Here is a 22,340-nt window from a genome sequence, read left to right as displayed (position 1 = left end):
GGGAAGGGGCTCAAAAAACCAACAAAACTTCGATTACGTAGTGTATGGAAAAACTGTTCCTAATAAGGCGCAATTTCCCGCAATCGTGTCGCTTAAACTATGAGTCCGATTCATTCTTACAAGAAAAGGAAGATAGTCGCTGAACATCCGTCAGATTGACTATAACTTTATACGCAAGAAACAGAACAGAAACAGAACAGAACAAAATAAAGTAGCTGTTTTTCGCAGTACAAGTGTGTAAGCCCCTGAAGTACCAATATTTAACTAGTATTTTAAATTGTTGAAGTTGTAAGCAAACTCTATGAAACAGTGTATTTAAAAAGGGAGTGTAGGGTATAGTGACAAACGATTCGATTTTTGAATGTCACTTTTCTAAAAATGAATTGAACAATACTTGGCATGCAGTTAGATATTGATAAAACCAAATCTTATTTACATTTCTTTTGGGGGCTATAGTGGGTGTGCCACCCGGCTGAAACAAACTGGCGCTGCGCAACAAGCTCAAGAATCTACATGCCAAATCTAGTTTGCCCTTTAACTCTACAAGTAACGGGTATACTTTTTTTTAAGAAGTGAATGTTGGTTGGGTTTACCTTCTGTGTGGAAAAATAATTGCTCATGAAACTGACCTACAATGTGGAATTATACCCCTATGATATTTGCCTCACTGCTCGCATCCTAATTGCTGCGGGAACTGTTTGTCCAGATATTGGTTTTCCCGTTCGCCGGCGGGTACTACACACATACTTTGTTGCATTATACTGCCGCCGGCTGCTGCACCAAACAAATCTGCAATTTGACACATTCCCACGCGAGTTTCCACCCGCGAAGACCATGCCCCGTTTCCTGGGTCTCCCTCATTCGGACGGTGCTTATGCAAAGCATATTGTTGCTCATTATCTTCACAAGGATTAACGTGTTATCCATAGCACGCGCGACCGCTTCCCATTGCGCTTAGTTCTTGCCTTTCTCCTTTCTCCTTGCTCCTTTCTCCGCCTCTGTCTCTAGTACCCCCCTTCCCCTTCCTTCGCCATTCCTTCAGAATCTGCAGCATTTTTTGTGCCGTCTTTTGGCTTGCTTTGTTTTTGCAGCGTTGTTCCTGTTGATTTTTGCATGTCGCTGGCTTTGTTTTCCCCCTAGGTTTTCCCTCGTCTTTACTGTGCTCTTCCTGATTTTCCTGTTTTTTCCGCATATTTTTTTGAACTCTCTCTGCGCGCTAAGTACAAGCCCCTTCTGTCAGCTTTTGGGAAACTTGCGAGCGTCAAATGCGTAAGAATTATTACCGCATTTTCCCTTTTCTCTCCGTGCGCTCCGGCGGATTTGCACGTTGCCTTTGGCCTGCTTCACCATCCGGTTATGTCGTGCACCTTCTCCGCCGTAGTCTCGATGCTACGGGATCCGGTATTCTCGTGGCCCCCAAGCTGGCGTATTGCTTACAAATTGTGCGTCTCCTCGCCAGCGGCGGTATTTTCCGATGCAATTTCTGCCTTTGATGTCGCTCATACGCCGTGTTGCACGTGGCCCTCGAGGATGTGCCTTCCTTTATTTTTTGGCAGAAATATCAGCATCTGGCAGGGTGTCCTCGGTTCTTCAAATTATGTATTATTAACTTTCCCTTCTGTTATTATTTTATTAGAATTATATATATAATCAAACAAAAACACCTCTTAACGAGGTTTCTGATATCAACAATTGTGACGAAAAATGATATTACATTCGATAAAATAAGTAAACTATGTTAAATTTATGATTTCGGCCCGCAACAGTAAATATTTAATTACCTACACGTAAAATTTCTGTTGAAGTGAAGTCAATTCCCGCTTTCACTTTTAAAAGTTATAGGGTAAGATAACGAACTGCTAAAAATACACACTTAACCTCTATGCAGATGTGAAAATTAATTAAATGTACCAAGCTGGGTTGTTCACTTTCTAGCAACTAAAAATAAGTGTTTTTTACTTATAGGCTTTATAATAGAAACAAATAACGATTTAATGGCAACAAATACCAAAAGAAAAATTAGGTCTTCATACGCTACAAAATGATAAGTTTGTCCCCTTACCCTACCCTACACTACACTACCATTGTGATACAATAAAATATATTAGAATAGAGCGAATAAGGCTGTCGACCTGTTTCTAACTCTTTTCTGCAGGCTAACCAGCCTTTGGCTTTCGGCTTAACGTGATTACCTTTGCCATCCGACATCCGCCCCTCCCATCGCACGGCTTTGTTTTCTGACTTGGGCTCTACGCTCCTTTTGTTTCGGTTTTGTGAATTTTTTCTTGATAAATAACGCTGCTGCTGGTACAATTGCAGAGCTAACAACAAAATAATAAAACAGAGCACACAAAGAGCAGAGCAAGTAGGAGGAAAATAACACAAAGCGTTGGGATTGATTGAATTCCGAATTTTTAAGCATTTCGCCGCAGTCCAAAATTTCGTTAGTCAAACGTGGAACGAGTGAACGGAACCGTAAACTGGTTCAAAATAATTCCCAATGTTTTACTCTAAAAGTGCTCAGTATAAGAGGCGCATAAAATACACGGTGTTAATGCGCGTGACCGGCAAGTCGTAAGTAAACATATACGATTAATTTGTACCTCGGAAATCCGTTTTCAGTTTTCAGTTTCCATTTCTTATTTCATATACTAGCAACCAATAGGACTATCGTGTGATCTCCATAATTAAAGTTCTATTTATATTCACACTATATATATTCGTCTTTAATTCATGCCTGCCACACTCTCCTTTTATATCCGTTACTCGTAGAGTTGTCGATCTAGCCATGTCCGTCTGTCCGTATGAACGCAAAGTTCTAGGACACTATAAGAGCTAGAACGCACCGCAGGTTGTTTTCAGCAGGGTGCCACGCCCACTCCAACGCACACAAACGACCATAACACTGAAAGCAGTTATTTTTTAATATTTAAAAAAAAATAATATAACACTTTGTTCTTATTATCAATACCCATCTACACGCCAAAAATAATTGAAATCGGAGCATTCAATAAAAAGTTATAATCAATCAATCGTTATTGCACACCACAGCAAATCAGGTGTTTTCACTAATACGCCACCAAGCCGCTAGTGGCGCTATAGGCTAGTTGGCGTTATAGACTAGGTGGCGCTAGGGTACGTTAGCATATCTCCATCCCTCTCTTTTAAGCTGAGTAACGGCTATCTAATAGTCGAGGCCATCGACCATAGCGTTTTCTCTTGTTTAATTATAAATCGTACTTCTTTAAAGTACCAATATCACTAGACATAAGAATACTTCATACTTAATTGTATCTAAAAATTAAATCGTAACTTAGATTGTACTGAAATCGAGTATATATTTTGTACAAGCCAATACGTTTATTATCGTGCCTGTCCAAATTATTAGAAAAATGCCTTCTCACGCGCATAACACCATACATATCCAAGAGCCCACAATGTAATCCCGGCACATCAATTCGGGTTCCGGGAAAGGCACGAAACCATCGAGCAGGTTCAACGAACAGCCTTTGAACATCGGCAAGCATTTGACCGAGTTTAGCTTGAAGGCCTTATGCGTAAGGTCATAACATTACTGCCAAAAAACACTCATAAGTTACTTGAGTCGTACCTCTATAACAGAGTCTTTGCGGTGAGATGCAATGCAACAACATCCAACTAGTATACCATTGAAGCTGGAGTTCCATAAGGTACTGGTACGCACTGGGCCCTACTCTGTTTATCCTGTACACAGCAGATATTCTTGCAAACGGAAGGCTAATTACGTCAACATTTGCTTACGACACCGCAGTCCTGAGCCGCTCGAGATACCCAACTAGAGCAACAGCTATCAGACTGGAAAATAAAAGTTAATGAACAAAAGTGTAAGCATATAACGTTTACTCTTAACAGACAATCGTGACCTCGAGGTTCTGCTCTACAATTCCACTCCAAATGTACGGCTACCAGCTTTGGGGGAACGCAAGCAACAGCAACATTGATCACTCTGGACGGCAGAAGCGCTCAAGAGAGCGTGCGAAGACAACTACTATATATAGCCGCAGAATTGAAAATCTGCCATTATGGTCCGATCGTAACGAGTGATACACCAATCGAAGGGTATCGCAAAAAATAAGAAGATTGCATACCAAGATATTCGAAATATAGATTTGAGTAAAAGCGGTGAAAGTGTAAGAGTAGAAATTTAGAAAATTGAACCTTCTGGATACGGTGGGGATAAAAGCCCCCGCCTGTTTAGCTAGTTTAATTCTCACTGAGAATACGCGTCGAATGACACCTCATTTGGTGAAATCCAATGTCCCGTTCAAAAGTAATTCAAGAAACAAGATTTTCTTCTTCTTCCCAAAATAAGAATGTTTGTCCCTTTGTTTGTGGGTTTGTATGCATCCCATCTTAGTTTTAGGGTTTTGGAAACCCTATGGGTGTATAAAGCAGCTTGAACTAGAAAACGTTTGCTATACGACTTTTGGAAAAACCCGCTAGTTTAGCGGAAAATCAAAAAAAAAGGGCAGATTTAAAATGCTTATAGTATCTAAACAACTAATGCTACAGAAACGTGCTGTATATCTCTGAAAAGATAATTTAATTTGCTAAATACCCTTTATTAAGTAAAGTTGTCTGAATATAATAGATTTAGAGTTATGATAAAAAGTTATTTTTTAAGACCACTTTTTGACTATTTTCTCAAAATTGAGTCCAACGATTTCTTTTTAAATTTTAAATCATATAGCCCTTGAGATTCCTCAATTTTTCATCTGTAACAGTTTTGCCCTAAAAATTACCGTTTAGAAGATATTAAGCGATAAAAAGTGCAACCCGTTTCAACTCCGTATACGGAATATTTCATACTTATTGGAATAAACAAGAAAAAACCAATTTGATGAAAAATATTCTTATTAGATTTTTTCAAATGGAAAATCTGTTATGGTTTTAGGGTTCTTTACTTGAATGAAGCTCATTGAAATACGAAACTTGATCTATTTGTTATACCACTTTGGAAAAACCCGCTAGTTCGGCGGGAAATGTAAGAAACGACAGATTTCTCTTGGAATCTGAAACTATACAACCCTTGAGATTCCAAACATGTGCTATTAAAATAGGTAATTGGAGCGATTAAACTTGTTGTGCCTTATTTAAGGTGGCGTTCAGCTAAGATTAGCCAAGCCATATGGGGCCGACTCCTAGTCATGGTATTGAGGTTCTTAAACTTTTGTGCAAAAAAAACTTCTGATATCAAACAAAAACACGCGCCTTTAACAAAAATTTCTGATATCAACAATTGTGACGAAAAATTATATTACATTCGATAAAATAAATAAACTATATTAAATTTATGTATTCGGCACGCTACAACAGAACATTTACGTGTAGGTAAATAAATATTTACTGCTGCCGAAATCATAATCTAGCGTCAAAACTGTAGGAGCCACAGTTTTGGGCGGTTTGTGGGCGTTAGAGTGGGCGTGGTAGTCTACTGAAACAAACTTGCGCTGCGTAAGAATCTCAGGAATCTGCACGCCAAATCTCAATAGCCTAGCTCTCATAGTTTCCGAGATCTCAGCGTTCATCCGGACAGTCGGACAGACGGACAGACGGACATGGCTAGATCGACTCGGCTAGTGATCCTGATCAAGAATATATATACTTTATGGGGTCGGAAACGCTTCCTTCTACCTGTTACATACTTTCCGACGAATCTAGTGTACCCTTCTACTCTACGAGTAACGGGTATAATAAACAGAATCGCCAATTTCGGCTTTGATTAAAAACGATACAGAAGCTCGAGATCCCGCAATGCAAACAAACAAAGAAAATTGATTAAGTCCGAGTGTCAACAATGACGTAATTCCATAAACGTAAAAATCCAATAAGATCGCAAAATCTAATAAGACCGAATTATGTCACCTCATGCACTAACAGTAAATTTTAAGACGCAAACCGAGGTTTCATTCGAACCAATTCTGTAACATACAATTAGTCTTTTTCCAACGTTCTAATAAAGAATAACCAACAAACATAAAAAATCTCCTGATTTTTTTATTCGGGCGAAGAACGACTCATGTAAATGGCGCAGTCGGTAGGATCTCTTTAAAAAATATCCTTGCGAAAAAACAAAGTCGGGAGTTTACTGATCAATTAAAAAGATATTTCTAAACTACCAGGATATCCAGATCAGCGCGTGGAATTGCCCACAAGTAAGCAATTTATTCGACTAGCTCGGAAGTGCAACTAAGAGATCCGGAAAAGAACCTAAGTGCAAATTAAAGGCACTGAAAATATATAATAAATTAAATTTCAATCGACTACTGAATAATTCCAATTCGGTCAGTAATAAAGTTGAGAGGAATTTAATTAAACACAACAAAATGGACCAACAACCACCAGCTCAAGGGCAACCACAAATTGGTGTGGCAACCAACCCATTGACGGAGCAAAACTTAAACAACTTTTGTCCCAGATTCTAAATATTCCAACGTCTAAAGGAGATCCATCTAACCCTAGGAACCTTTGTCAAGAGTTAACTACCTTTTGCGTATGTATCCTACAACCAATGATCGACAGACAAGCGTTATATTTGGAGCAATTGAACTTCAAATCACCGGTGATGCCCAGAGGATTCTGCCAGTTCTACAAGTCAACAACTGGCCAGATCTTAGAGCAGCCCTAATCGACGAGTACAAAACGCAAACCCCTGTGAAGGAACTATAAAGGCGATTATACAATATTAATTTTCAAGGTAATCTAAGAAAATTTTGTAATGAGATCGAGCTTAAGCAGTTAGTTATAAGCAACAAATTGGAACTTGAGGGAAATCCAAATGAATTAATATTGTACACAGAAGCAATGTTTAGGACTACAAAAAACCTAATACAACGAAAATTACCTGACAGAATTTTTATGACATTAGCAAGAAGCTATATTTCAACAGTACTTAAACTGAAACAAGCTGCTCAGCAAGAAGGGCTCTACGAAGAAAATGAAAATTTAAAACATTATAACATCAATGTTAATAAAATTCAAAAGCAACAAGAATCAAATTATACACGTAACCCCTACCCTTACACTAATTTGTACAACACCCAACAATTTAATCCTGGCCCAGCTCTTTCAATTCAACCACACCCCAACCAACCCCAAAGAATGGTTCCACAAAATTATAGGTTCCAATCGAATAACAGAAATAATACTTTTGACCAAAATAGGGGAAGTTACCAAGAGTTTCGAAGAAATGTAATTCAGGGACAGCAAAATAATACAATGAATCAAAGCCAACAGCCAAGTGGACGATCGGGCTCAGTACCCAACCAATCACAAAAGAGAGTCAGAGAAAGTAATAGTGGACAATCAAGAATGGAAGTAGACGAAAATTATCAACAAAATAAAGAGTATTTGTACTATATGTATTTGAATATGTTTATAATGAAAATGAAAATTTTCCAATGCAAGCCTCGGACCAATTACTTACATAGAAATAACTATAAATAATAATAATTATCGTTGCCTCGTCGATACCGGTTCATCAATTAACTTTATGAAAAATAATTTTCTTAACGGGAGCATACACAAAGATCCGACAATTATACGCACTATGACAGGTCATTATGAACTAAATGAATTTCTAAAAGTTGCACCTAATAGTTTATTTACTCAAGAACAAATATTTTATATTCACGACTTTTCTTCCAATTATGACATACTACTAGGACGAAAGTTACTAGAGGCAAACCAGGCAAATATTGATTATTTAAATAATTGCACTAGTGGGCGCATTTTTATACACAAAAACATTAGTTAGAAAAATCCAACACAAATAAATGATTTTGAGGCATTGCTAAAATCTAAAAACTATACTGATGAAATAAATTATGCTGTTCAAAATGAATTAGCAGAGGGAAAAAATTATCGTTTAGAACACTTAAATGAAGAAGAAAAAGTTAAACTATTAAAATTAATTAACCAATATAAATGCATTCAATATCGTGATGGTGAAAATTTGACCTTTACGAATGTTGTTAAGCATGAAATAAAAACTCATCATGAAAATCCAATTTATAAAAAACCGTATGGGTATCCTTTTTCATTTGAAAAAGAAGTTGAGTCTCAAATACAGGATATGTTAAAGCAAGGAATAATTAGGCACAGCCAGTCACCTTATTGCAGTCCATTGTGGATAGTACCAAAAAAGAAAGATGCTTCAGGTAAACAAAAATTTAGACTTATAGGGGCTTAAATGAGATCACTATTAGTAATAAATTTCCCATTCCCAATATGGACGAAATACTAGGCAAGCTAGGACGGTGTCAATACTTTACCACCATTGATTTGGCTAAAGGTTTCCACCAGATCGAAATGGACCAAAACTCCATAAACAAAACAGCGTTTTCTACAAAGTACGGACACTACGAGTACACACGAATGCCATTTGGATTATAAAATGCACCTGCAACTTTTCAGCGATGCATAAACAATGCCCTTCGTGAATTAAAAAACAAGCATTGCCTTGTATACTTGGACAATATAATTGTTTTCTTTACGTCCCTTGACGAACACCTTACTTCATTAAAAATTCTTTTTGAAAAACTTAAAAACGCTAATCTAAAATTACAACCAGACAAATGTGAATTTTTGAAAAAAGAAACCGAATTTTTGGGACACATAGTTTGGACCAAGCGGTGTAATGCCAAAACCAGAAAAAATTAAGGCAATCAATAAATTTCCAATTCCCAAAACTCAAAAAGAAATCAAATCATTTCTTGGTCTTTGCGGTTATTACAGAAAATTCATTCCAAACTTCGCAGACATTTCAAAGCCTTTAACTAAATGTTTAAAAGCTGGTTCTAAAGTGACATTCAAAGATGATACATTTATTGCAGCATTCAATAAATTAAAACAACTTATCATAAACGATCCCATACTGATTTGTCCAGATTTTGCAAAAAGGTTTCAATTAACTACTGATGCTAGCAACTTTGCATTAGGAGCAGTTCTTTCTCAGGATAACAAACCAATCAGTTACATTAGTAGGACTCTAAATGCACATGAAGAAAACTATAGTACAATTGATAAAGAATTATTAGCTATAGTATGGGCGACAAGAACCTTAAGACCCTATTTATTCGGTAGAAGATTTAAGATATTAAGTGACCATAAGCCGTTAGTCTGGCTAAACAATATCAAAGAACCTAATATGAAACTGCAAAGATGGAAGATAAGGTTAGGAGAATATGACTTCGAAATAAAATATTTAGAAGGAAAGCAAAATCACGTAGCCGATGCTTTGTCAAGAATCAAAATTAACGAAGTATACTATGGCAGTAACAAAGCAACAGCAAATAGCGCTGAAGAAGATAATGAAAATTTAATAACAATTACTGAAAAACCAATCAATCATTTCGCAAGACAGGTAGAAAGTGAAAATTATTTTAAGAAAGTCAAGATTAAAATAATGTTTAATGAATTAAACATCGAAAAAACTAAGCAAATATTAATAAAACACTATTGTACCAAGTCAAGTGCACTTTACATCGAACACGACTCTGATTTTGAAATCATTCAAGAAGCTTTTAAACAGGTTATGAACACTACTACAAAAATTGTAAGAGCAGTAATTAAATTACAGGACAAAAACTTACGCTAAATTTAAAGAAATTATTGTTAACAACCACGAAAAACTATTGCACCCAGGAATTGAAAAAATGGACTTTTCAAAGAAACCTATTATTATCCCGACTACCAGAATTTAATTCAGAATTTAATTAATGAGTGTAATGTTTGTAACCAAGCAAAAACCGAACATAGAAAAACATCGCTTTTATTAAAAACAAACAGAAACAGAATTTTGTAAAAATTGTTGTAAAAAATCAAAATTACTTAACTTGCATTGATTTATACTCCAAATTTGGAAGCGCGATTGAATTAAACGGAAAGGACTGGATGGAAGTTAAAAGAGGACTTTTTCGAATATTTAATTCAATGGGAAAACCCAGAACCTTGAAAACAGGTAGGGATATTGCTTTTATGAGTATAGCGCTTAAAAATTGGCTGGACACAGAAAAAGTAAATATTCAGATAACAACAAGTAAAAATATATATATAATAAAAAATAAAAAATATAATAGTCAAATCATAAAAGAAGAAAGAAAAATAGAACAACTTAATAAAAAACGACATCATTTTGAGGTAAATACCAAATATAGAAAGGCTCCCATAATTCACGGGAAATTACACAATCCTTATAAAAAGACAGGAAATATAGAACAAATAGAAATTGATCATTTTGAGGAAACTAACAGAGGTCGAAAAATAAAACATTACAAAACAAACTTCCAGAGACAAAAGAAAGTTAATAAAAGTAAATATATGCAGGAGAACCCAGATCAAGACCCAGCTCTTTGACTTTCATCTTTCTGACATTAACGTTAATAATAATGATGCCAATGGGTAACAACCAATTTATAGAAATTAACCCTATAAAATCATACAGTGGCTATTTGTTATTTATGACCGACACAATCAACATCCCAGATAGTTTTGAATACCATTGCTTCACAATTAATATTACAAAAACGGAAGAAACTTACAAAAATTTGCTATCACAAGCGTTTGGCTTTAAGGAAATAATACAGATTAAATATTTAACGGAAAAACTACAAAGAGAAATGAATGGGTTAAAAATTGTTAGGAGAAACAAAAAAGGATTAGCTAATTTTGTAGGAACAGCTTACAAATATCTTTTTGGAACATTAGATAATAATGATAAAGAAGAATTAGAAGAAAAAATCAATGTAATAGCTCAAAACAGTGTACAGGTAAACGAACTAAATAATATAATCGATACAGTTCACAAAGGCATCGATATAATAAACAAGCATCTCGAATACAACGAAAACGAAAAATTTCTTGAATTAATAGTTTTTAATTTAGAACATTTCGCAGAATACATTGAAGACCTGGAAATGGGAATGCAGTTAGCAAGATTAGGAATATTCAATCCAAAGTTATTAAAACACGACTACTTGACAAACATTAGTTCTGAGACACTTCTGAACATAAAAACCTCAACTTGGCTTAGGTCAGATTCAAACGAAATTTTAATTATATCCCACATACCCAGAGAAATAAAGAAACTTCCCGTATACGAAATATTACCTTATCCAGATGAAAATAATAAAATATTACAAGATAACACCCAAAACAAATATTTCGTATACAGAAATAGTTTGTATAACAAAGAAACAAAAAAACCTGTTACCAACACATGTCTTTTAGGTCTCGTTAATCAAACAGGTACTAGTTGCAGGTACACAAAAACGCTCTCACCTACCCAAATTAATTATGTCGAACCAAATATCATAGTTACATGGAATTTGTCAAAAACTATACTAAATCAAAATTGTATTAAAAATTAAATTGTAATTGAAGGAAACAATATGATCAAAATACACAATTGCTCAATTGCAATTAACGATTTATACATAAGCAATTATAATTCTGACTACACACAAAGCATATACATAAGAAATAATGTCACCAAATTAGACCCAATATCATGCATACAAGCAAAAGAAATATTTTTTGAACAAAATAAAGAAAACCAGATTTATAAAATAATTGTAATTGTAACACTGGGTCTCTTAATATTAAGTATATCACTGTACCTACTTTATAAATTTAAAGAAATACCTAAAAGAATACTTATTAAATACAATAACACAAACGGTGACGACCCAACAATAAAAACACAAGAGTTACAAAACTCACAAGAGTTACAAGAAATACCAAAACTACAGTGGTCGGCATAAGTATTTTGACAAAACAAAAGTTAAATATACTCATAATTAGAACTTACTTCTTGTAAAGTTTGGCATCAATGGAAAGGTAATTTCAATGCCGTTTGAATGATACAATACATTTCTTAACCCATTCAGTACTTATTGAAAAGGACGAATTTGTGTAAACATCTACTTTTAAACTTTTTTCCTGGACTTGAAAACTTAAATTTTTTGATGCAAAAAGTTTCTTCAAACAAAAATAATAGTAACTGCAAATAGAATTTTTCAAAAATCATTTTGCTTATATTTTTTATGATTTTTTGAAGGTGACAATGTCGGAAAAAATTTGTATGAAAAAGAGAAAAATATGGCTCAAATGCCTGTTTTTCAGCATTTTCAAAAAATCATAAAAAATATAAGAAAAATGATTTTTGAAAAATTCTTTTTGCAGTTACTATTATTTTTGTTTGAAGAAACTTTTTGCATCAAAAAATTTAAGTTTTCAAGTCGAGGAAAAAATTAAAAAAAAAAATTTTTAAGTTGATTTACACAAATTCGTCCTTTTCAATAAATACTGAATGGGTTAAGAAATGTATTGTATTATTCAAACGGCATTTAAATTACCTTTCCATTGATGCCTATAGTTTACAAGAAGTAAATTCAAGTTATAAGAATACTTAACTTTTGTTTTGTCAAAATACATATGCCGACCAGTGTATACCCCAAAATCACATAAATAACCATACGATTTTGTCTAAGTGATGGGGGAGTGACGTGTCTGCACTGCGATTTCTCAACGGCCACCAGTTCAAAGAACGAAACCGTTCACAAATAAACAGAATCGCCAATTTCGGCTTTGATTAAAAACGATACAGAAGCTCGAGATCCCGCAATGCAAACAAACAAAGAAAATTGATTAAGTCCGAACGTCAACAATGACGTAATTCCATAAACGTAAAAATCCAATAAGATCGCAAAATCTAATAAGACCGAATTATGTTAACATAAACAAAGAAGTGGCGATCGCATCATCCACTTGCGATTGCGTCACCTAATGCACAAACAGTAAATTCAAAGACGCAAACCGAGGTTTCATTCTACCCAATTCTGTAACATACAATTAGTCTTTTTCCAACGTTCTAATAAAGAGTAACCAACAAATATAAAAAATCTCCTGATTTTTTTATTCGGGCGAGGAACGACTCATGTAAATATATAATACTGTTGCTTTTTTACTTTACTTACTTCTTGTGAATTTTTAATAATTTGTAAATTTACTGAGTGGCATCTACATGTATGTAGATATGTATACAGATTTTTAAAGGAATATTCAACTTTGAATAGAGTTTAAAAAAAATTTTGAAATTTGTTGAGCATGCGGGTTTGTCCATATTTTAGAGTGACCATTTTCTAATTTGGAACACGTACTCTTTTAAGAAAACACTTTTTTTTACGGGATTTCCGGTATTTCATATGCAACCCTTGTGCAAAATAATCTTAAAAAATATTTGAACTCAATTTGTTAACGCTATATCCACGTTTTCCTTTTCTTTTTTCAGTGACCAAGTCAAAGACTCCGAGGTAATAGAACAAACGATCCACAATCACGAGTCATTGTGTAAAGGTGAGTAAGAAACAAATTTTACAAATTAATACTAATTTAGTATAAGTAGAAAATATTAAATATTATCCGCGAGTACGAGAAAATATTTTGAAAAGCCCAAAAACTTGGCTCTTTTCTTATTATAGTTCCTATAATTGCAATAGGTTATAGTTGCCCCATCGGCAAAAAACCCTAATCTCGATCAGGGCATATTCAAAAAATACTTTCCAGTTCTTCCCTATTCGTCCCATTTTTGTTATTCAAAAAAGTTATAGAAACTATTTATAACCGTTACTCGCAGAGTAAAAGGGTATACTAGATTCATCGGGAAGTATGTTACAGATAAAAGGAAGCGCTCCCGACCCCATAAAGTATATATATCTTGATCAGGATCACTAGCCGAGTTGACGTAGCCATGTCCGTATGAACGCTGTGATTTCGGGCACTATAAAAGCTACAGTTCTGGGATTAGGCATGCAGATTCCTGAGATTCCTGCGCAGCGCAAGTTTTTTTCGTCAGTGTGACACGCCCACTCTAACGCCCACAAACCGCCCAAAACTGTGGCTCCTGCAGTTTTAATGCTAACATACAAATTTGAAGTGAAATGTATTGTTTTTATCAATACCTATCGATTAACTCAAAAAAAGTTTGCCACGCCCACTTTAATGCCCTCAAGCCGCCCACGAACTTAAAAAAATCGTATGTAAGATTGCGGCTATCTCGGAAACTTTCAAAGATAGTGAATTGGGATTTTAGATTTCAATTCTGTAACGTACGCAGCGCAAGTTTTTTACGCCAACATGCCACGCCCACAAGCCGCCTAAGCCTGTGGCACCCACAATTTTTATGCTAGAAGTTTGCTACGCCCACTCTAACGCCATGTATTGACCTTTGGTCCCTTAGGGACCTTTGGTCCCTTTAGCTGAGTAACGGGTATAGTCGAGGTACTCGACTATAGCTTTCTTCCTTGTTATACCCGTTACTCGTAGAGTAAAAGGGTATACTAGATTCGTCGGAAAGTATGTAAAAAAAGAAGGAAGCGTTTCCGACCCCATAAAGTATATATATTCTTGATCAGGATCACTAGCCGAGTCGATCTAGCCATGTCCGTCTGTCTGTCCGTCCGGATAAACGCTGAGATCTCGGAAACTGTAAGAGGTAGGCTATTGAGATTTGGCGTGCAGATTCCTGAGCTTCTTACGCAGCGCAAGTTTGTTTCAGCAGAGTGCCACGCCCACTCTAATGCCCACAAACCGCCCAAAACTGTGGCTCCTACAGTTTTCATGCTAGAATTGTTCTCATCAATACCTATCGATTGACGCAAAAAAAAGTTTGCCACGCCCACTTTAACGCACACAAACCGCCTACAAACTTCAATAAATCGTAAGTATGAACGCGGATATCTCGGAAAATATCAAAGATAGAGAAATGGAAACTCAGATTTAGATTCCGTAGGCTTGAGCGCAGCGCAAGTTTGTTACGCGAATATGCCACGCCCACTATAACGCCCACAAACCGCCCAAGCCTGTGGCGCCCACAATTTTCATGCTAGATACAAAATTTTAACTGAAATTTATTGGTCTCGTCAATACCTATCGATTAATCCAAAAAAAACTTTGCCACGCCCTTTCTAACGCCCACATCGCTTAAATCTGTCTACCGCCGTTCTTCCTTGTTTTTTCCTAATCTCCTAGAATAAAGCTCATAACCAAAAATCCATTTCATAGTAACCCAACTGTAATACATAAACCCTTTTACAGATGATTTTCACAAAAAAAAATTTTTTTTATATATTTATTTACTTTTTGCCCGTGAAGGTAAAAGATTTATTTGGCCTCCCCGTTAAAAAAAACGATCGATATCCAAGTTTGATAGGCACACATTTTCTGGATTAAAAATGAAAAAATGTAAGTGAAGCAAGATTTTTTATGGACGAAAAATCCTTAACTGAAAAACGATAAATTTTAGGTTAGAATCGAACTGTTTGTAGTTTTAGAGCTACATCTACTTAACGTTTTTAAAACAAAAATTTCAGTTATTTTGACTTATATTTATAGGAGAACATATTTTAAATTTATTTTTAAAACGGAAAACTTTTGGTAACCACCTAGTGTTGGTTCCATTATATGCTTATAACTTGTTAATAAATGGTACGATTTTAATAATGGCATGTAGATGGGTATTGGTTAGTTGTACAACAACCGGGACCTTACTTTATAGGCCTTGTGCTTCGGGTCGTTGTCCTGATACAAGTTAAAGGTGTTGCCAATGCCCATTTTCTCTGCCGACTGCTTCAAATTTTCTTCTAAAATTTTAAGGTACTGGTCCTGGTTCATTATACCATCTATAAACACTAGATTTCCCACTCCTTTTGTAGAAATGCATCCCCAAATCATAACACTTCCTCCGCCGTGTTTTACTGTTGGTCTTAGGTGTTGTTTCTGGAGCTCGTTATTGGGTTTCCTCCAAGCCATAGCTTTGCCATCACTGCCGAAAAGGTTAAACTTGCTCTCGTCCACGAAAATTACATCGTCCCACCAGCTTTGGTCCTATTTGGCGTACTCCTTGGCGAAATTTTCCCACAGTTTCCGGTTGCGCTCAGCCAGCAAAGGCTTCTTTCGAGCGACTCTGCATTTGTACCCTTGTTTTTTATGGTACGACGAACGGTTTGCGCTGAAACGGTCTTCCCGTGGTCGGCAAAGAGTTCGGGTGCACATAGTCGAGGATTTTTCTTAACCTTTCAGACTATTTCCGCTTCTTCGCGATCAGTCAGTTTTTTGGGTTGTCCTTTCTGCCTTATTGACTCCACTCTTCCCTCATTTTTGAATCTGCGGATGATGTCACCGACCGTACTTGGCTTCATTTCCAGGATATCGGCAGTTTCCTTGTAAGTTTTTCCCCTCTAGATGCAACTGGAGGAGAAGCTATCGCTGCTCCAAGGACGAATTCTTACTTTTGCTGCCCATTTTAAATTCGTGGCTAAAACTTAATGTTTGCGGCTTGTTTGGTGTCAACTATTGTTGGTCAGATGTTGGCTTTTCGGGGAAACACATTAATTGCGCCAATTTTTGGCCATTTGGAGTTGCCACAGGGCTTTTTTATACGACTTTCGAAAAATACCGAATATTAAAGTAACGCAAATATAGAGCTTTTTTTTTGGTTTTTGTATGTTTTTTCGTTAAATATCAAATAAAGTATTAAAATATATTTATCCATGAAAAGGTAACATTAAAAGCTTAAATATACCAAAAAGAACAAAATTTCCCTCCTTAGTCTTATACATTTTATTCGCGTTTGAAGTTGAAAAAAAACAAACCGAATATTAATGTGATCCACTGTAGATGAGCTAAGGAAACACCAGAAAAAATACGAGATTTCGCGAGTAAGTTTCGATGCCGTTAGCTGCCGCACAAAGAATAAACAATTTTGACTTTCGGTGTGTTTGAGCAGAAGCATTGTTAAAACGAAAAATTTAAAATTAAAGGCAAAACCCAAACCGCCTGCAGAAGGTCAGTGCAGATTAAATCTAAGCCTTATCCAAGTTACCCATTATTGTGGGACTTGACCGACTGGAAGCAATACTATAACAGGGCAAATCCACAGAATAGTGAAAGTGCTGGAGATAATCCAATCGAGAAGCCTATTGGGAATGAGCATGACGAGTGGGACTTCGCTCCCTACATGGACATTCTGTCGAATGCAAGGAAAGTAAGTTCTGGCCAAAAGAATTTGGTTAGGTTGTACTAATATAAGTATATTTTTAGCAAAACCACCAGTAACGCGATCTTTGACGAGTTCTTCATTGGAGAATCTTAATCATTGGGGACTTAACCTTTACCAGCTACTTTGCAGCTATACGGAGCTGGAGGACGCGCTGGCTGCTAAAGGGCGGAGGAAAAAGGACGCCCGTTAAGGGAAAGCTGTAGGAGCCATTACCAGCCATTGCCAGGATGATGAGTGACTTCCTGCAGCATCAGCGGAACAACCTCGATTCCAATCCGGCTCCCACTCACTCAAGGCCCACGTTGGCTTATTGCGAATCGGAGCTGGACTGCAGATGGTGCGGAGAAGATGGCGAAGCATCTGCGATACAATAAGAAAGCCTGAAACTATTAAGTAACATAAATAAAAACATCCTTTGAAGATTCCATGTATATTTATTTCTTTGTGCACCAGCAGATTCCTTTTTTTTAAACCGTCAACAAAACAAACCCAGCTGTTTGACAGTAAGACCATGCTTCATGCATTGCGGGTGAACTTTGAAGATTTCGGTCACACTACAAAGAACACGATTTTTCGACTAGTGAACCTCTTAGGCGATCTGAGTACTAGGCTTAAACGAAACACAAAAAGTGCTATTAGTGGGTTGTCCCATGTAGGGTTGCCACCCTACAATTAGCCCTCGTTTTTCGGTCGAAAACCTTTGAGAAGCTCCGATTTTTTAACGACAGGGCTATATCGATCTTATCAGTGATTCTGATCAAGAATATATATAATTTATGGGACCGGAAACATCTCCTTCACTGCGTTACAATCTTCTGACCAAAATCAAAGTACCCTCTGAAAGGGTATTTAAAACTTCCAAAGTAGAGAACAATTTATACTTTATTTTAGACCAAAAACAGAATTTTTCTCGAGATCAGGATTTTCGATGCTTGAGAAAGTTTTGACACTGAAAATGCTTGATTCAAGGTCGAAATAATTGATTTCTTTTCTGAGGGAAAATACTTAAGATAAAACCTTAAAAAAATGTTAAGTAAAAGTAAAGTTAGAAACTATCGGAGCGAGGAATCTCGAGCTCTCTTTCCAAAATGTCATTGTTCCGGCACCTCTAATATCTGAACCACCTTAAATACAATTCAATACACTTTTAAGAACGTTCGCTCTCAAAATGTTCATTCTACATTTTTCTGTGTGTAAATAAGAAATTATTTCGAAATTTCCATTTCGGATACATTACTCAATCCTGTAGTGCCACCAAAGAATAAGAGAACATGTTGAGCAAGACGGACGAGAAATAGGAAAAACTTCTATAAAAAGAAACAAAAGGCGGCGGGGGCAAAGAATGCCAAGAATAAAAAAGAGTGTGAAGAGGACTTGTGCATATTGAATTAAGCGACAAGTGCAAGCAAAGTTTGAGGGTTTTTAAACTGTTTACGTGTGTGTGAAGGAGTCCTGGTAAGAGTGGTGTGTGGGTGCGTAAGTGAGTGTATGGGTGTATGAGGGCCATTATTTTGTTATAACAATGGCGAAAGTTTCGAGCAATGGCAACAAGCTGAGGCTTCAGTCGGAAAATTCCCCCTACCCAACCATCCCCTCAAGTGCACCGAACACTTAACACAATCAATACACGAACACACACGCACATTGGAAAAATGGGAGAGGAAAATGAGTTAATGGAAACTCTTAGGAAGTATTGTGATTTGACAGCTGCGTGTAAACTTGCGAACAAAAGACGACTACATCGCATTTATTAAAAAAGAGAACAGCCACTCTTTGAAATCAGTAACCTTTTTCTGAGAAACGCATTTATTTAGGAGAACTAATTTTAATTATTGAACAAAGTAACCAAAAATTCTTTAAAATATTCAACCGAAATGTAGTGCTGGAAAGGTTAGATAAATAGAAAGAAAACCTGACACCCGATACAATTTGTTGTAATCAATCAATCTAAAAGTATTTTGAATTTTTATAGTAGAGAGTAAGAAGGTATATTGTATTGTGTTGTATTTGGGGAAAATATGTAACAGGTACAGTATAAACTAAAGTATGTCCCATTGAAATTACATATATATTCTTGATCAGGATGACTAGTCTAGTAGATCTTGCCATGTTCGATTGTCTGTAATATACTTTATAAGGTTGGAAACGTTTCTTTCTAGCAGTTAGAAACTTTTCAACGAATTCAATATAGCCTTCTCCTCCTCGAGAACCGGGCATATAAATGTGCCTGCTGATGCTTAATCAATATTTCCCGCCAAGCTACCGAACTTTCCCAAAAGTTGTAAAATTTAAGTTTTTTATATTAAGCTGTTAAACATCATTTAAATTTCCAGGGCCCTAAGATAACGATTTAGGACAAACTGACATACAAAATACAATTTTGAAAGGAAGATCGCATTCTAAGAAATGAGGAGTCATTCGACGCGTATTTTAAATGAAAATACAACCATACTAATGAACTTGTGCATTTATCCCAAACGGCCCCAACAGATCACATTTTCTATACTTTCACTTTTACACTTTCACCGCTTTTTGTCCCAAAATAATTGATTTTTTTAAAGTCTTAGTATGCAATCCTTTAAGTTTTTGTGATACCTTTCGATTGGTGCATAACTCGTTTCGATCGGACAATTACAGTATATTTTAATTTTGTCGTGTATATATAGTCGCCTTTGCACACTCTCCTGGTGCGCATCGTTACTACGTGGACTGCCGTCCGCAAATATTATAATAATTATGTTGAAGCTTGTGGGCGTTAGTGTGGGCATTCCGAGAATAAACTTGCGCTGAATTAAAAGCTAAGGCATCTATATTTAAAATCTCGTTTACACGGACAGACAGACAGACCAACAGAGCAACGCGTATAAAATAATAGTAAACACAGGACAACCATTTATTTGTTTTATAAAACAAGAGAAAACGGTATATTCGAGGCCCTCGACTATTAGATACCAGTTACTCAGCTAAGAGGAGAGGGATGGAGGTATACTTGTTTGCTGCTAGCGCCAGCCAGCGTCACCTTGCCTACAAGGTGAGTTTCAAAGTAAACAGGACTTTTTGAATCTAACGCCATCTAGTGGCGCCATCTATATGTCAACTGGTGCGTTAGAATCTGCTATCGTTTATCGACTTCCAGTAAAAATTTCATGACATTTCATCTATTGGAAGTGAGGTTATTGCGTTTTAAGTGTCAGTATGTTTTTGTCATCGGTGCGAAAATGAGCTTCGAACAAAGAGCCAACATTAAATGTTGTTTTAAAATTGGTAAGACTTTTACCGAAACTTTTCAATTGATGAAACAAGTTTATGGCGATGATTGCCTACCCCGTAGCTGAGTGCACGAGTGGTTTCAACGTTTTCAAAGTTGTCGTGAGGACATAAATGACGGACGAGCCGAAACCCAAAAAATCGCGCCTGGAGAAGTCAAAAGTGAAGACAATGCTGATTTGTTTTTATGATTCCAAGGGTATTGTCCACAAAGAATTTGTTCCACCCGGCCAAAACGTTAATGCGGTATTCTACCTTGGAGTTTTGAAGCGTTTGGTGCGCCGTATTCGACGTGTTCGGCCCGAATATCCCGAAGATGGAAGTTGGCGTTTGTTGCGCGATAATGCGCCGTCTCATCGATCGATCACTTTGTGTCCGACTATTTGACCAAAAATCACATTTTAACCATCAACCACTCCCCGTATTCACCTGATATGGCACCGTGCGACTTCTACCTTTTCGAAAAAATGCATTTGCCGATGAAAGGAAAGCGTTATGCTGACGTAGAGGCATACTGGCGGCCATACCGGGCAACGAGCTAAAACACTCGTTCGACATGCTCTTGGACCGTGCAAAACGCTGTATTAAAGCAGAAGGAGACTATTTTGAAAAAAATAAATTGATTTTGCCGAAAAAACTATTTGTTCTGTCTTTTTTTTAAAAGTCCAGCTAGCCTTCATCGCCCCTAGCTGCTAAGTGGCGTATCAGTGAAAACAGCTGATTTGCTGCATGTGGTGTGCAATTTCTTACACGAAAATTTAGAAACAATGTATTTTCATCGGTTGTGCTCTTAAGATAATGATGACTGTAACAGTTAAATTGGAGTTGGAAAAGCAAGGTCTAGAAATTGTTTAATCATCCCCATACTGCACATCGGTCGGGCAAGATGGTCTAAGTTTGCAATTTAATCTCTCCAAGAAAGCCCTCTTCTAGAGCTTTTTTTAAGAGAAAGAAAAATTTCAGCTCAAGTTGAAATAGATCAAGCTTGAGAGTGTATGTGCTCCATCTCAACTTTGAAAATTTGGAGCATCCCCATGCGTACGGGTGCTGGTGTTTTTTGTCTTATAAAGGCGCTCCCAATACACAAACGCATCATTATCCATTTGTGTGTGCACAACCCATGGCCCCAGAATCATTCATTCATTGATTCATTTTTTCAGTACATAACAATCCATTTAAGCCTGTTTTTTTCTTTTTTTCTTTTTCCGATTGTTTCATAAATTGATGTTGGCCAAAAACAAGGAAAAATGTTAATAGGGTTAGTCAATAGAAATCCAAATTCAAAATTACACAAAATCAAGGAAGAACGCTATATTCGAGTACCTCGACTATCAGATACCCGTTACTCAGCTAAAGGGACCAAAGGGAACTGGAGATATGCAAGCAGCAAAGCGAAATTTAAATACGCCACCTACCGGCGGTAGACAGATCTAAGCGTTATGGGCGTTAGAGTGGGCGTGGCAAACTTTTTTTTGGATCAATCGATTGACGAGAGCCATACATTTCAGTTAAAATTTTTATTCTAGCATTAAAACTGTAAGAGCCACAGTTTTGGGCGGCTTGTGGGCGTTAGAGTGGGCGTGGCATATTCCCGTAACAAACTTGCGCTGCGTACAAGGCTACGGAATCTAAATCTGAGATCCCAATTCTCTATATTTGATAATTTCCGAGATATCCACGTTCATACTTACGATGTCTTGAAGTTTGTGGGCGGTTTGTGGGAGTTAAAGTGGGCGTGGCAAACTTTTTTTTGAGTCAATTGACAGGTATTGATTAGAACAATACATGTCAGTTAAAATTTGTATTCTAGCATCAAAACTGTAGGAGCCACAGTTTTGGGCGGTTTGTGGGCGTTAGAGAAACAATCTTGCGGTGCGCAGGAATCTCAGGAATCTGCATGCCTAATCCCAGTATTGTAGCTCTTATAGTTTCCGAGATCTCAGCGTTCATACGGACAGACGGGCAGACGGACATG

At 36.6% G+C, this 22,340-nt stretch overlaps 1 protein-coding gene across 2 annotated transcripts in view; it reads left to right on the top strand.

Annotated features, from left to right (window-relative positions):
* Positions 1-22,340, top strand: part of LOC119558262 (chaoptin) — a 412,604-nt gene that overhangs the window by 46,065 nt on the left and 344,199 nt on the right. For both annotated transcript variants that reach the window (XM_037871610.1, XM_037871611.1), the window contains exon 2: positions 13,331-13,395. The gene's annotated coding sequence lies outside the window, so the exon portion shown is untranslated. The remainder of the gene's footprint in view (positions 1-13,330; positions 13,396-22,340) is intronic.

Source organism: Drosophila subpulchrella, chromosome X (assembly GCF_014743375.2).
Source record: "Drosophila subpulchrella strain 33 F10 #4 breed RU33 chromosome X, RU_Dsub_v1.1 Primary Assembly, whole genome shotgun sequence".
Lineage (NCBI taxonomy): Eukaryota > Metazoa > Arthropoda > Insecta > Diptera > Drosophilidae > Drosophila > Drosophila subpulchrella.
This window is presented reverse-complemented; position numbering and strand designations above follow the sequence as displayed.